The sequence below is a fragment of the Phoenix dactylifera genome, unplaced genomic scaffold, assembly GCF_009389715.1.
Source record: "Phoenix dactylifera cultivar Barhee BC4 unplaced genomic scaffold, palm_55x_up_171113_PBpolish2nd_filt_p 000319F, whole genome shotgun sequence".
NCBI lineage: Eukaryota > Viridiplantae > Streptophyta > Magnoliopsida > Arecales > Arecaceae > Phoenix > Phoenix dactylifera.
Genome location: NW_024067788.1, coordinates 190,476 through 207,173, shown reverse-complemented (window position 1 = coordinate 207,173; position 16,698 = coordinate 190,476).

Here is a 16,698-nt window from a genome sequence, read left to right as displayed (position 1 = left end):
CCTACTAGTTTCTATAAACATGTAAAGGGTATATGCTTAAATCATTTATGGAGAATGTGAAAGTGTTGCTTGGGACAAGAAAATCAATGTAAATCCTCATGAACATTATAAACATCACCCCCCCTTCCGGTCTTGGTAAAGAAGAAAGTTGAAAAACGCTATGGGGCTTCCATTATGTGCAAATCAATGATCTTTCTTTCATGTGGTAAGAAGGAAATGGTGCATATTGCAGGGAATGATGTCAAATTCTAGTTTGATTGATTGGGAGGTTGCCAAATCAGCATAGGTTGGGCGAACTTTTTGTATGCACATACTAGATGCCCTGAAACATTTTCTAAGAAAATTTTATCTATAGAGAATGTCGGCATTACAAAATTTTGATTTTATAGCCAAAGAAACAAAGTTAATCAAGAGATAAAATCAATTGTAGTGCGCGCGCGCGCGCACGCGCTATATATATATATATATATATATATATATATATATATATATATATATATATATATATATATATATATATATATAGGGCATTTGGTATGGAGTGATCATCCTGGGTAGAGATGATGAGATCACCATATTTTGTTGTAACCATGGTGATTCTACATAGCAGTGATCCCAAATCACCATGGAATACTATTCCTTAAGGTCGAGAACCCAAGATCATCATCCTAGGGCAGTGATCTTGGACTGAAAGTTAAGGATAAAAATGCCCCTCAGTCCAATAGAAAAAATTGGTATATTAATAAACCGTTAATATATTATATCACTATTATATATATGATATGATATTATATTAATATTATATATTATATTTATGATAAATTATATTATAATATATTATTAATTATATTATTTTACTTTATATTTATATAATGAACGTATTTAATATAGGATTTTTTGCATAGATACCCTTCTAAATATTAGATTTTGCGTGAATATCCTTTCAAAATTTATATTTGCATGTATACCCTCGTAAAACTTTGTTATTGTACAAATACTCCTAATATAACGATTGTTCTAATGGTGTTAAAAAAATTAGATTTATATTAATTAAAAATAAAATTAAATTTTGAAATGACCTTATTATCCTTGCTCTTTCCACACCCCCAACCCCCGACGCCGAGCTCCCCACACCCCCCCCCCCCCCCCCAGGCGCCTGGCCTACCCCAGCCCCGACCCCGCACCCCCCCCCCCCCCCGGCGCCTGGCCTCCCCCTAACATACGCATAGGATATTCCATTCTAACATACGCATAGGACAATATTTGAAATTGAATACTATATGCTAAGTCATAGAAGTAACACGCTATCCAACATAAAATTAGAATTTAGAGAAGAAGCTCAACATAATCAGTTGACAGAATAGCTAAAATCTAGACCTACTCACAGCATTCTAATGAAGAGTCCATCAGATACAACCTGTTACGGGGGAACTTAGCCACCATGCCCCACGTGACCGGCACGCGCGCCCAGGAAGACTACGGCTGCCCCTTGATCCAGCAATCCGACCTCGGGTCGGATATCTTCGGCTCCGCAGCCCGACCCCGAGTCGGCTGCCCCTTGATCCAGCAATCCGACCTCGGGTCGGATATCTTCGGCTCCGCAGCCCGACCCCGAGTCGGCTGCCCCTTGATCCAGCAATCCGACCCCGGGTCGGATATCTTCGGCTCCGCAGCCCGACCCCGAGTCGGCTGCCTCTTGATCCAGCAATCCGACCCCGAGTCGGCAATCTCTCGACAACAACAGACTGTTCCTCTGAGGCACGCCGCGGCCCCCTGCTCCACTACTCCCTGCAACGGCCGTATCCGGCGCTGCCCCACGATCCCCTGTAACAGCCGTACAAAGCGGAGCTCCACTATGCCCTGCCATGGCTGTACCCAGCGCTGCCCCACGACGCCCTGTAACGGCCATGTCAGTGGCAGCCCCATCGTGCCACACGATGACGAATCCCCGGAAAAACCCCCCAGCCTGATATATATGAGGCTGGGGGGGAAGGGGGAGGGTAAGATATATCTTCCAGAGTATCATCTCACCTGCTACCTTCTCCTTCTCCTTCTCCTTCGATCTCCTCTGACTTGATCGTCAGAGGGCCCCCACTACCCCGGTGGTGGTGCGAGGCTTGCTTGTAGGTTTCACGGCGGAGGGCGGAGCGCAACCAAAGCAACTCAAAGGGAACCCCGTTCACACCGCTGTGCCAATCGTTCTCGGTTTGGACCACCAGCAACAGTTGGCGCTAGAGGAAGGGCCGGATCTCAGAGCGATCGTAATGGCACGGCGAGGTGGTCGTGAAGCTTCCAATGCTTCTGGTCGCGGGGCCTCTCGCGCCTCCAGCCGGGAGGCCGCTGCATCTCCAACACACTCTCAGCAACACTCCACCACCCCACCGCCCATTCAGACGGTCGAAGCCGCCCAGTTCGACCAGCTAGCCCAGCAGGTTCGCACCCTCGCGGAGGCGGTGCAGAATCTGCAGGGTGCGATGTCCCGGGCGCCGCAGCGGGCTCAGGAGCCACTGCTCCCTGAGCGCTCGCCTGTCCTCCTCAACCCGCGCTCCTTCCTCTCCCATGGGGAGGAGCGCCGGCGCGAGGAGGATTCTCGAGCACGGTCTATTCTGCCGGGACCTTTCCATCGGACCTGCGCGGGGTACGAGAGGCGGGCCCGGGCGCGTTCCCAGACCCCCAGTCCTCGAGGAACCCGCGCTCCAGTCGGTCCCCCACTCGCCGCTCCTTGTCTCCCACCCACCGATCGCGCTCCCTGGACCGGCGGGTGGACGATCTCCACCGACAACTCCAGGTCCTGAAGGGCCATTCCAAAGATCCCTTCGCCGACTTAGAGATCTCCTCCCAGCCGGCGCTTGCCTCGAGGATCCTGCGGACTCCGAATCCCCCGGGGTTCAAAATGCCGGCGATCGAGCCCTATGACGGGGCGGCAGACCCGCGGGATCACGTCGAGAGTTTCAGGACCCTTATGCTCCTCCACGGAGCATCAGATCCCCTTCTTTGCAAGGCCTTCCCGGCAACCCTCCGTGGCCCGGCGAGGGCATGGTTCGCCGGGCTGGAGGCTGACTCAATCCGGTCTTTCGACCAGTTCACTCGCCTCTTCATCACTCATTTCGCCGTCAGTAGCCGGCGGCGACTGGTCTCCGACTCCCTCTTTGACGTCCGGCAAAACGAGGGAGAAAGCCTGCGGGATTATCTTACCCGCTTCAACAGGGCTACGCTGGAGGTCCGGAACCTGAGTCAGGAGGTAGCTCTTTCAGCCCTGATGCGTGGCTTCCGGAAGGGCAGGCTCACCTTCTCCCTGGACAAACGCCTGCCGCGGAGCTTCCCAAAGCTGTTGTCCCGGGCGAACCAGTATGCGGACGCCGAGGAGGCGGCCGCCCACCGGAGCAAGGAGGCTGCCGAGATCCCTCCAAAGCTTGGGAAGAAAAGGCGGAAAGAGGCACGCCAGAGGAGGAGCCTGACGCCCCAGCGTCGGCGCAGAAGCCCGTCGTCGGCGAAGAACCACGGCGCCCCACGCCCTCGTTCTCCGCCCCGACGTTTCAACCGGTACACCCCTCTCCTGACTCCCCGGGCCCAGATCCTTATGGAGATCAAGGGGCGGGAGGACCTCCCGGCCCCGAGACAGATACGAAGGATCCCTGGAAAGAGGCCCTCCCGGGCGTACTGTGAGTACCACCGAGACCACGGCCACGACACAGAGGACTGCTTCTAGCTTCGGGACGAGATCGAGGCTCTTATCCGTCGGGGGCGTCTCGGTCGATATGTGAGCGACCGACGTCCTCCCGCAGACCCGCGTCCGGCCGACCCGGCTCCTCCGAAGCCTCGGGAGCATAATCGACCCGTTGCGGGCGTGATCCACACTATCACTGGGGGCTGCTCTCGGCCCGTGAGGAACGCAGGGGGCTCGACGGAAGCGTCAGGGACGGCCGTCGTAAAGAGGCAGAGGGTCGGCAATGCAATCACCTTTTCTGATGAGGATGTAAAGGGGGTTCAGACTCCCCACGATGACGCCATGGTGATCTCCCTCACTATGGCAAACTATGATGTAAGGCGTGTTCTTGTGGATAGTGGAAGCTCAGCTGATATTTTGTTTTACGAGGCCTTCCAAAAGATGAGCTTGTCCAGACAGTTGTTGCACAAAATGTCCACCCCCTCGTAGGATTCACCGGTGACGCTGTCCCGGCGGAAGGTGTCGTTGAGCTGCCTGTGACTGCGGGCGTCGCACCCGCAGAAGCCACGGTGCGACTCGGGTTCTTGGTCGTCCGTGTTCCCTCGGCCTACAACGCTATCCTCGGGCGACCCGGGCTGAACGCCCTTCGCGCAGTGGTCTCCACGTACCACTTGCTCATGCGGTTCCCCACGGCGGTCGGGATCGGAGAGGTCCGAGGTGACCAACCGACCGCACGGCAATGTTTTCTAGCAACCCTCAAAGGGAAGAAGCCCGTGGAAGCCCTAAGCGTCGAGTCCCTTGATGCCAGAGACGAGGTGGCCTTGCGGCAGGGGGAGCCGGCCGAGGGTGTGGTCGAAGTCCCCCTCGAGGAAGGCCGCCCCGACCGGGCGGTCCGGGTCGGCGCCAATCTCGATCCGGGAGCTCGGGCCCGGTTGGTGGAATTCCTCCGAGCCAATACCGATGTATTTGCCTGGTCGGCGGCCGATGTACCTGGGATCGACCCGGAGGTCATTTCTCACGCCCTCAACGTCGACCCGACCCACCGACCAATAAAGCAGAAGAAGAGACACTGTGCCCCGGATCGGATCCGGGTGGTCGACCAGGAGGTAGACAAGCTCTTGGAGGCAGGATTCATAAGGGAGGTAAGCTACCCCGAGTGGCTGGCAAATGTTGTACTTGTCCGGAAGGCGAGCGGGAAGTGGAGGATGTGCGTCGACTATACCGACCAGAACAAGGCGTGCCCTAAGGATAGCTTTCCGCTTCCGCGAATAGACCAACTGGTCGACGCGACTTCCGGATATCAGCTGCTGTCTTTCATGGACGCCTTCTCCGGTTACAACTAGATAATGATGGCTCCACAGGACGAGGAGAAAACTGCCTTTATAACAGACCGGGGGCTGTACTGCTACAAGGTAATGCCCTTCGGTCTGAAGAATGCTGGCGCCACTTACCAGCGCTTCGTCAACAAAATCTTCAAAGAGCAAATCGGCCGGAACATGGAGGTGTATGTGGACGATATGCTGGTGAAGAGCCGCCATGCAGACCAGTACATCGCGGATTTGGAGGAGACTTTCACCACCTTGCGGAAGTTTCGCATGAAGCTGAACCCAGCGAAGTGCGCCTTCGGCGCTTCGGCCGGGAGGTTCCTCGGTTTCATTGTCAACCAGCGGGGTATCGAAGCCAACCCGGACAAAATCAAGGCCATCCAAGGTATGTCCCCTCCGACCAAAGTAAAGGAGGTTCAGGAGCTTGCTGGAAGGGTCGCCGCGCTTGGATGATTTGTGGCAAAATCGGCCGAACGCTGCCAACCATTCTTCAAGGTGTTAAAACGCCCGAAAGACTTCCTCTGGACGGCCGAATGTCAAGCAGCATTCGACCAGCTCAAGGAATACCTGGCGTCTCCTCCCCTACTGTCCAAGCCGCAAGAAGGGGAGATGCTCTACCTCTATCTGGCGGTCTCCCCAACCGCGGTCAGTGCGGTGCTGGTTCGGAAAGAGGCAAAGCTCCAGAAGCCCGTGTACTACATTAGCCGGGTCCTACGGGATGCCGAGACGCGGTATACGAAGGCTGAGAAGATCGCCTTCGCGCTGCTGACCGCGACCAGGAGACTCCGCCCCTATTTTCAGGCCCATTCTGTCACCCTCTTAACTAATCAACCACTACGACAGATCCTCAGCAACCCCGGGAATGCGGGACGGCTGGTGAAGTGGGCAATAGAACTCGGTGAGTTCGACATCCGCTACCAGCCTCGACCCGCCATCAAGGCCCAGGTGCTCGCGGATTTCCTCGCTGAGTGCACGGTGCAGGAGGCGGAACCTAGACCGCCGGAAACGCCCAGCCTCGACCTCCCGACCTGGACGCTTCACATCGATGGGTCGTCGAACCCCGAGGGTGGAGGAGCCGGGCTGGTCCTTACCAGTCCTGATGGAGTGATAGCCGAGTATGCCTTGAGATTTGGATTTCCAATGACCAACAACGAGGCGGAGTACGAGGCCCTAGTCACGGGACTCAAACTCTCGGCATCCGGCGTTTGAAGGTCTTCACCGACTCCCAGCTGGTGGTCGGGCAGATCCGTGGGGAGTTCGAGGCCCGGAGCCCGACCATGCAGAACTACGTCCGGAAGGTGCAAGCACTCATTCCCGATCTCGGCAGTGTCGACATCCAGCAGGTCCCCAGAAGCGAAAATGCTAGGGCCGACAGGTTGTCCCGCTTGGTGAGCGCAGAGGCGCACAACTTGTCGAGGACAATCTACCTGGAGACCCTGGAGGCCCAGAGCATCGGCGAGGTTGGAGCGGTGATGGCGATTGATCCGGAGCCGTCTTGGATGGACCCGCTCGTCGCCTACCTCGCCGAAGGGATCCTCCCTGAAGACGAAGATCAAGCTCGGCGACTTGTCAAGAAGTCCGCCCACTACGTACTCTATGAAGGGAGGCTGTATCGGGCCTCGTTTACCGCCCCCCTCTTAAGGTGCCTCCGCCCCTCGGAGGCGGCCTACGTCCTCGGCGAAGTCCACGAGGGCGTTTGCGGATCGCACTTGGGGGCTAGGTCCTTGGCGCACAAGATCATGAGGCAAGGCTATTATTGGCCTACCTTGTTGGAGGACTCAAAGGATCATGTACGGAAATGCGACGCCTGCCAGCGCCACGCCAACGTCCAGAGAGTCCCTTCTGTCCCCTTGGCACCAATCACCGCACCCTGGCCCTTCGCACAGTGGGGAATGGATATCCTCGGACCATTCCCCGTCGCTTCAGCCCAGCGGAAATTCTTGATTGTTGCAATCGACTACTTCACCAAGTGGGTGGAGGCAGAGCCGCTGGCCACTATCACGGAGGCGCAAGTCCGGAAGTTCGTGAAGAAAAACATCATTGTCCGATTTGGGGTACCCCGAGTCCTCATCTCGGATAATGGTCGACAGTTCGACAACAAGCATTTCCGTGATTTCTGCGAGGAGTTCGGGATCGAGCATCGGTTCACATCTGTGTCGCATCCCCAAACCAACGGTGAGGCCGAGGTCACAAATCGGACAATCCTCCAAGGAATTAAGGCGCGAATCGGTCGGACGGGGCAAGCTTGGGTCGAAGAACTCGAGAATGTCCTTTGGGCGTATCGGACCACGCATCGGACCCCTACCGGGGAGACACCTTTCAGCCTAACCTATGGCACGGAAGCGGTTGTTCCCGTGGAGCTCGGACTCCCCTCGCCCCGGGTGGCCGCGCACCGACCCGAGGCCAATTCGGAGCAACTCCGAGGGAACCTGGACCTCTTGGAAGAAGCAAGAGAAATGGCGCAGGTTCGGATGGCGATGTATCAGCGGAGGGTGGCCCGATATTATAACTCCAAGGTCCGACCGAAACTTTTCAGAATCGGAGATCTGGTGCTAAGGCGAGCCAAAGCATCTCAACCCGCGGAAGGTGGGAAGCTGGCGCCAAATTGGGAAGGCCCGTATAGGGTTCGCTGGGTAAACCGACCTGGCTCCTACCAGTTGGAGGCCCTAGATAGTCGAGAAATTTTGAGGAGCTGGAATTCCGCTAACCTGCGGGCGTATTACCAGTAGAACGACAAAGCCAGGAAGACAGTTCGAAAAATGTACAATTCTTTTCATTTCAATAATTCCTGGTTACAACGGTGTGTTCGTGTGATTACAAAGAATTCCCAGAGGGGAATTGGGGAGTAAAGAAAACAAGAAAGAGGGGGAGACTCCGTGGAGCTGAAGATCTGGGATCCCGAACCCTCCATCCGAAGCAGTTGCAATCCCACCGGGCGTGGGTGCTTCCCCCCGGAGGCGCCATCGACGCCTCACGAAAAAGATGAGGAGCCGCCGCAGAAGAAGTTCCCGCTGCCTCCAGAGGAACGCCACCTCCAAGGGATATTCCGGTCCTCTCCAGGAGAAGGGGAGGGAAGGAATACAAGGGAGAAGAGCGCGAGGAGGCGCGATCCCGGAAGAAGCGTCTGGCGCAGAGCTCAATCGGGAGGCGGGGCTGAAAGGAGGGGGGATGTGATCCCGGATGAAACGCCTAGAGCGGAGTTCCGCCGGGGAGAACCTCCTTGTTGATCCCAGATGAAACGGCTAGTTGGCGGAAGTCGCGAGGGGCGCGCCTCCCGTTCCTCCGGCAGGGGTTTCCCAGCCACACGCCGGAGAGGAGGTCCACGATCCATGGCAACCTGAATAGCTCCGGCTTGGGAGGCTCCACCGCACCTGCACTTATATTTATAGCCAAACTGTGGCCCCCCGGTCGTTCCGATGCGGGTGGCTCCAATAAAGGCGGGCGCACCGAATCCGGAGCCGTTCCAGCTCTCGAGGCGTATCCTCCCACGATCTCCTAAGCGTCGTTCTCCTTAATTGCATTCTTCATGCAGGACACTCCGGGCGGTGTGTATCCCACGGCCCACGTATCTCCGCTCGCGCCCAGGCCGCATCCGCCTTGAAGAGCGCGCGTATCGCGGCCGCTTAACTGACACTCCTTGCAAGCAGCAACTGGCGATCCGATTTCCCAGGTAACGCCTCAATTAGCATTTAATACCCTTCTGGTGTTCCCCAGGCGACGCTTGGAGAATAGGAGAAACACGATCGTAGCTGGCCACGGAGAAATCCCGTCGAGCGGCAAGCGACAGGCGCGTGGCCAACGAGCGGAATTTCCCGAGGCTCGGCCCTCGGATGCCAGGCTAACCCGATGATCATCCCGGGAGCAGACTAGCCTGAAGCCCCGACCGGTCACCTCGGCTTGCGCCAGCCTTGGCCGACCAACGAGCGGAATTTCCCGAGGCTCGGCCCTCGGATGCCAGGCTAACCCGATGATCATCCCGGGAGCAGACTAGCCTGAAGCCCCGACCGGTCACCTCGGCTTGCGCCAGCCTTGGCCGACCAACGAGCGAAATTTTCCGAGGCTCGGCCCTCGGATGCCAGGCTAACCCGATGATCATCCCGGGAGCAGACTAGCCTGAAGCCCCGACCGGTCGCCTCGGCTTGCGCCAGCCTTGGCCGACCAACGAGCGGAATTTTCCGAGGCTCGGCCCTCGGATGCCAGGCTAACCCGATGATCATCCCGGGAGCAGACTAGCCTGAAGCCCCGACCGGTCACCTCGGCTTGCGCCAGCCTTGGCCGACCAACGAGCGGAATTTTCCGAGGCTCGGCCCTCGGATGCCAGGCTAACCCGATGATCATCCCGGGAGCAGACTAGCCTGAAGCCCCGACCGGTCACCTCGGCTTGCGCCAGCCTTGGCCGACCAACGAGCGGAATTTCCCGAGGCTCGGCCCTCGGATGCCAGGCTAACCCGATGATCATCCCGGGAGCAGACTAGCCTGAAGCCCCGACCGGTTGCCTCGGCTTGCGCCAGCCTTGGCCGACCAACGAGCGGAATTTCCCGAGGCTCGGCCCTCGGATGCCAGGCTAACCCGATGATCATCCCGGGAGCAGACTAGCCTGAAGCCCCGACCGGTCCCCTCGGCTTGCGCCAGCCTTGGCCGACCAACGAGCGGAATTTCCCGAGGCTCGGCCCTCGGATGCCAGGCTAACCCGATGATCATCCCGAGAGCAGACTAGCCTGAAGCCCCGACCGGTCGCCTCGGCTTGCGCCAGCCTTGGTCGACCAACGAGCGGAATTTCCCGAGGCTCGGCCCTCGGATGCCAGGCTAACCCGATGATCATCCCGGGAGTAGACTAGCCTGAAGCCCCGACCGGTCCCCTCGACTTGCGCCAGCCTTGGCCGACCAACGAGCGGAATTTCCCGAGGCTCGGCCCTCGGATGCCAGGCTAACCCGATGATCATCCCGGGAGCAGACTAGCCTGAAGCCCCGACCGGTCACCTCGGCTTGCGCCAGCCTTGGCAGACCAACGAGCGGAATTTTCCGAGGCTCGGCCCTCGGATGCCAAGCTAACCCGATGACCATCCCGGGGGCAGACTAGCCTGAAGCCCCGACCGGTCGTCTCGGCTTGCGCCAGCCTTGGCCGACCAACGAGCGGAATTTCCTGAGGCCTAACCCTCGGATGCTTGGCCTAGCGCCGGAAGAATTTTCTGAGGCCTAACCCTCGGATGCCTGGCCTAGTGCCGGAAGAATTTCCTGAGGCCTAATCCTCGGATGCCTGGCCTAGCGCCGGATGAATTTCCTGAGGCCTAACCCTCGGATGCCTGGCCTAGCGCCGGAAGAATTTCCTGAGGCCTAACCCTCGGATGCCTGGCCTAGTGCCAGAAGAATTTCCTGAGGCCTAATCCTCGGATGCCTGGCTTAGCGCCGGATGAATTTCCTGAGGCCTAACCCTCGGATGCCTGGCCTAGCGCCGGAAGAATTTTCTGAGGCCTAACCCTCGGATGCCTGGCCTAGCGCCAGATGAATTTTCTGAGGCCTAACCCTCGGATGCCTGGCCTAGCGCCGGAAGAATTTCCTGAGGCCTAACCCTCGGATGCCTGGCCTAGCGCCGGAAGAATTTTCTGAGGCCTAACCCTCGGATGCCTGGCCTAGCGCCGGATGAATTTCCTGAGGCCTAACCCTCGGATGCCTGGCCTAGCGCCGGAAGAATTTCCTGAGGCCTAACCCTCGGATGCCTGGCCTAGCGCCGGAAGAATTTCCTGAGGCCTAACCCTCGGATGCCTGGCCTAGCGCCGGATGAATTTCCTGAGGCCTAACCCTCGGATGCCTGGCCTAGCGCCGGAGGAACTTCAAGAGTCAGGAGTCGGCGAGGCGCTACCGAGAGTTAAAAAGAGGAAGGATGAAAGTGAAATGAGGAAACACTCTGTTTGCATTAACTTTCGTTGCACCAGGGCCGAGACCCATACAACATGGCAAAACGCCAACATACAAAGAAAAGAACAAAGAAAAATACAGAGGGTCAGCTTGGAGGAACTCCTGGGTCGGGAACGGCGAGCACACCCGCAAGGGGTAGGGAGACAGTTGGAGAATCAGCAGGCAATGGCATCGAAGGGGAGTCGAGGAGGGAGACCCCACTCAGGTCAATTTCGGGGTATCTAGCGGACACCCTCGCCAGGCCTTCATCGAAGCCTAAGACAAAGGAGTCGGACCCCGCGTCCGACATGTCACGGATGAACTCGGCGGACTGACGATAGGCCTGTACCGCCTGACGCCCGATTTTCGCGCTCTTCTCGGCCAGCGCCGCCTCCGCTCGCTCCGTAATCTGAGCTTTCGCCTCCATGACCTTCGCCACAATCCGGTCGTCCGCCTCGGAGGAGACCCTCAGCAGATCGGCCCGAGCCTCCATGTGCTTCGCCTCGGCAGCAACGCGAGCAGCCTCAGCCTCCTCCAGGCGCGAATGAAGCTCCTGGTTGCTCGCGCGGGACTCCTCCAAGGCCGATTCCAATTCGGCCAGCTTGGCTTCAAGAGATCGGGCTCGGTTGCGGGCGTTGTCGGCTGACTGCTGGGCCTTCTCCCACCTCTCCCGGAAGTCGGCAGCCTTCCGGGACTGCTCTTCGGCCCGCTCCTCCGCCTTCCTGATCTCGCATTCGAGACCCGAGGCAACCTTGAGTTGCTCCTGAGTCTCCAACAGTTGCCTCTCGAGGGCGGCGAAGCCGAGTACCCGCTCTTCGGCCACCTGGAGCCTCGTCTCGAGGTCCCTGGTCGTCCTCCCCGCCGCAGCCTGGCCTCCCTCCTCTACAGCTTTCAGTCGGCTCTCGGCCCTCGCCAGAAGCCTCGCCTGTTCCTCGTGGCTCTCCTCCAGACGGATCATGTACTGGGCGAGCTAAGAGATAGGAAAAATGAGGGCGTCAGGCGGGGATCAATAGAGCCTATAAATGACGAAAGTGGCCAGAAGAACACTCACCGACATGAGACAGACGCAGCTGGCAGCTCCGACGTCAGGGATCCCCATCTGCCGGACCCGCCTACGGTCACTCTCCAGCAGCACCGTCTTGATGAGGTTTCGGGCGCCGGCGAAAGTGAAGGCTGACCCCGACTTCGCTCCGGAGCCGGACGGTGGTTCTGCGGCCTTACCCTTACCCATTGCTTGGGGGAGAGTCATGCTGACCGTGCTCGAGGCGGGGGCCGCTCCAGAAATCGACAGGGTCCCGCTCGGCCGGGGCCTCGGCGCGCTCCTTCTCGTATCATCCGAAGCCGACCGAGTCGAAGGCCGGGCTGGGGACCGATCGTGTCCGACCCGGCCGTCTCGGGCGCGCCCGGGTGACGCCTCCGGAAAAGCGGTAGTCTCATCACCGGAGGGCTGATACGGCGTCAACTGTCGGTCCGAGCCCGCGGCGTCCCCCTGATCGGTGGGTTCGGACCCGTCTGTCGGCGTCGGAGTCGCCTGCTGGCGGGACTTCTTCGCCGGTGGGACCCCGCTCGGAGGAGTCCGTTTCTTCCTCCGGACCGCTTCCAGTAGGGACGCCCTACTGACAGCCATCGCCTTGTCCGACCGCATGACGTCGTCGATTTCTGCAAAAAGGACGAGATGGTCGGAGACTGAGAAACTGATGGAAAGAAGAAACGAAAGAGGAGAAAAGAGCTAAAAAAGAAGTGGTGGTGGGCTCACGGTCGGCGGAGACCGAGCTCAGACCGACGTTCACCAAGGCATCCTCGAAAATAAGGCGGGCCACCGGGGGAAGCCGGCCCTCGGCAACCAGCCCCCTCAAGACGGCAACGCCATCGGACTCCTCCCTCGACAACCTCGATAAGCCGATCGGGGACTTCATCGGCGTCTCCCAGGTTGTCCCGATTCCCCAAAAGGGATCTACGTCAATGAAAAAGAAACGCTCCTTCCAGCCGTGAATGGAGGAAGGAGCATCCTTGACGAGGCCGCACCCTCGCCGCGCCGTGAAGCACCACCACCCTCTGTCCCGGGGGTGGCCGTTCAGGCCGTAGCATTCCCAAAAGACATTCAGGGTGGCGGGAACCTCATGCATGCGGCAGAGAACCTGGAAGGCCGTCAGGGTGCGCCATGAGTTCGGCACCAGTTGCGTCGGCGCCACTCTTAAACCCCGAAGCACCTGCACGACTAAGTCCGAGGGGGGAAAGCGGAACCCAGCCCGAAGGATGTCCTCATTGATGGCGACCTTCCCTGGAGGAGGATGGGACATCCTCTCCTCAGGCCCCGGGAGCGTAATGTTGCAGGCTTCGGGAAGGTGGTACCGGGCCACGAACCTATCTAGGTCTTCAGGGACCAGCTCCGACTGAATGCGGTCCGCCCTTACTTCGTCCATCCCTAATGGCCAGTGAACCTACGGTCAGGACGGGGTCAAGAGGGGGGAAGGCACCGGAACGACTGGAGTACACTAACACGAAAGGAGAAAGTACGGAGAGCCCTAAATTGAAGAGTGGGGCAACTCACCGGAAAGGAAGGAAGAACGGCTCCGAGAGCGTCAAAGGAGGAGCGAACGAACAGTTCGGTGGCAACGGCAGCGGCACAAGGGAGAAACTTGAAGATGCCTGTGAAGAGAAAGGCGGACGGGGGAGGGCCCCCGGTTAAATAGGCGGAAAGGCGGGTGACGCCTCGGTGACGCCAGAGGACGCCTGGCTGCCGAAAGTTTGTTCGCGCCCCAAAGGCGAATCGACGCCATTAAGGAAGGATGTCCGCCGAAATCCGCAGACCGCCAGATCAGCGACAACTGCCATACGCCATAAAGAAGGCGGGAAGCTCGGAGCGCGCGCGCCTTTCCGAGGGATGGCGGCAATCTCGAAGCATCACTCCCTTCACCCGTTCCCCTCCTGGTTCCAGGCTCGGGAGTGGAGGGCTACTGTTACGGGGGAACTTAGCCACCATGCCCCACGTGACCGGCACGCGCGCCCAGGAAGACTACGGCTGCCCCTTGATCCAGCAATCCGACCTCGGGTCGGATATCTTCGGCTCCGCAGCCCGACCCCGAGTCGGCTGCCCCTTGATCCAGCAATCCGACCTCGGGTCGGATATCTTCGGCTCCGCAGCCCGACCCCGAGTCGGCTGCCCCTTGATCCAGCAATCCGACCCCGGGTCGGATATCTTCGGCTCCACAGCCCGACCCCGAGTCGGCTGCCCCTTGATCCAGCAATCCGACCCCGAGTCGACAATCTCTCGACAACAACAGACTGTTCCTCTGAGGCACGCCGCGGCCCCCTGCTCCACTACTCCCTGCAACGGCCGTATCCGGCGCTGCCCCACGATCCCCTGTAACAGCCGTACAAAGCGGAGCTCCACTATGCCCTGCCATGGCTGTACCCAGCGCTGCCCCACGACGCCCTGTAACGGCCATGTCAGTGGCAGCCCCATCGTGCCACACGATGACGAATCCCCGGAAAAACCCCCCAGCCTGATATATATGAGGCTGGGGGGGAAGGGGGAGGGTAAGATATATCTTCCAGAGTATCATCTCACCTGCTACCTTCTCCTTCTCCTTCTCCTTCGATCTCCTCTGACTTGATCGTCGGAGGGCCCCCACTACCCCGGTGGTGGTGCGAGGCTTGCTTGCAGGTTTCACGGCGGAGGGCGGAGCGCAACCAAAGCAACTCAAAGGGAACCCCGTTCACACCGCTGTGCCAATCGTTCTCGATTTGGACCACCAGCAACACAACCAATTTAAAAATCCTATTGTATATTTTTGTTATATTCATGATAAAGAAAGAGGCCTCTGGTACAACCAAATACATTTCCTAATAAATACTGGATTATAAAGGCTATCACATTAATTAATGTACAAATTCTTTCCATCTACTAGAATTTTTTTTGCGTATATACCCTTCTAAATATAGAAAATTGTATGAATATTCTTGCAAATTTACTATTTACTTGTATACCCTTATAAAAAATTTCTATTTGTATGCCTACCTATTAAGGGCATTTTAGTCATTTTAATTTGAAACTGTTAATTCTTTAACAGCGTTAGATGGTATGGGCATATATGCAAAAATAAAAATAAAAAAGGTAGAACAGCAAAATAAGTATTTTACAAGGGTATACATGCAAATATCAATTTTGGAAGAGTATTCACGCAAAATCTGATATTTAGAAGGGTATCCATTCAAAAAAACCCTTTAATATATTACTTCATTTGCCTTATTTTCCTAATCAAAATAATTATTAGTAATTAAAACATAATATATTATAAGTATAAATGAAAATATTAATTCTATAATAATAATAATAATTAATATATCTTAATAAGATTAATAATTTATAAGACTAATAAATATATTTTTTATAAAATATATTCATAATTAATATATAACTAAATATATTAATATTTATTATAATATATTTTATATGATTAATAAATATATTTTATGGAATATATGAAGAATAATTTTGGTATTATATAGTGAATGCTTGTAGAATACCAAATAGGTTACTCATAAATATTTGGAAATCTTTAATCATTAGGATGTAGCATTACCAAACTGATCTTAAATTATTAGAAATCAAATTATCTCTGGATAGGGATCACCAAAAAACCACCCTAAGTAGGGGTGCAAATGGGTCGGGTCGGTTCCTGGGTGACCCCGATCCGACCCGATTTTTTGTTCGGATTCTAATTTTGGATCTAGACCCGATCCAGTTGAAGATCGGGTCGGATCCAAGTCGGATCTGAATCCGAATCGGGTCTATTTATTTTGTGCTTTTGGGATAGAATTTGGGCAAATCTAATTTGGTCATATCATAATTATGAGGTGCTGGGTGACCCATGACACGAAAGACTTGCAATTGACCTCCAGTCGGATGACCCATGGCTTACCAACTAAGTGGGTCTACAAGCCAAATTTCATATCACACTATTTTTTGTCCATATGACGGATTGGACGGAACTCGGTGTCTCCCAGCTCCCCTCTCACGAGGACAAAACAAATCCCAAACCTTCTTCCAAAATCCAATTCCATTGTAGAAAACTGGCACATGACCCATATTCAGTTCAGTGTTCCCTCACTTCCTCCCTGCAAAAGTTAAAAAAAACAAAAACCAAAAAACAGAAAAAAAAAAAAAAAAAGCCAGCTACCGAGACACCAAAGATATCAACAGTGTAATGGATCGAAAAAGAATCCTGGCAGACTAATAGTGCCACGACCCACCAAAAAAAAAAAAAAAAAACTCTCTTCTGCTTTTCTTTCTTTCTCTCTCTTCGAGTCGGATCAGATCATGTCTATTTGGTAAATCCAGATCCGACCCAGAAAATGATTCGGATCCAGTTTTAGGATCCAACCCGACCCGCGGGTCCTAAAATTCGGGCCGAGTCGGGTCTACCCGGGTCGGGCCAGGTCGGATCTCAGATCGATCCGACCCATTTGCTGTCTTACCCTAAAGTTTGTTAATTTAATTTAAAAGGCCAATATAATTCGAGATCCGGCCCATTTACAGCCTTACCCTAAAGTTTATTAATTTAATTTAAAAGGCCAATATAAAACAAAGGCAATTAATTTAAAAAATCCCACCCCCGCACACCCCGGGGGGAAAAAGAACTGGATATAATCCGACCCGTCCACACTACCAAACGAAGCATTTGCATTCAATCTGCGCCGTCCATTGGGTGCAAACCAGGCTCCGCAGTTACAGTGATTTCTCTTCCGGAACGCGATGGTCCGACGCAACGGACCCGAGAGCCCAAGCGACCTCATACGCTAAATCCA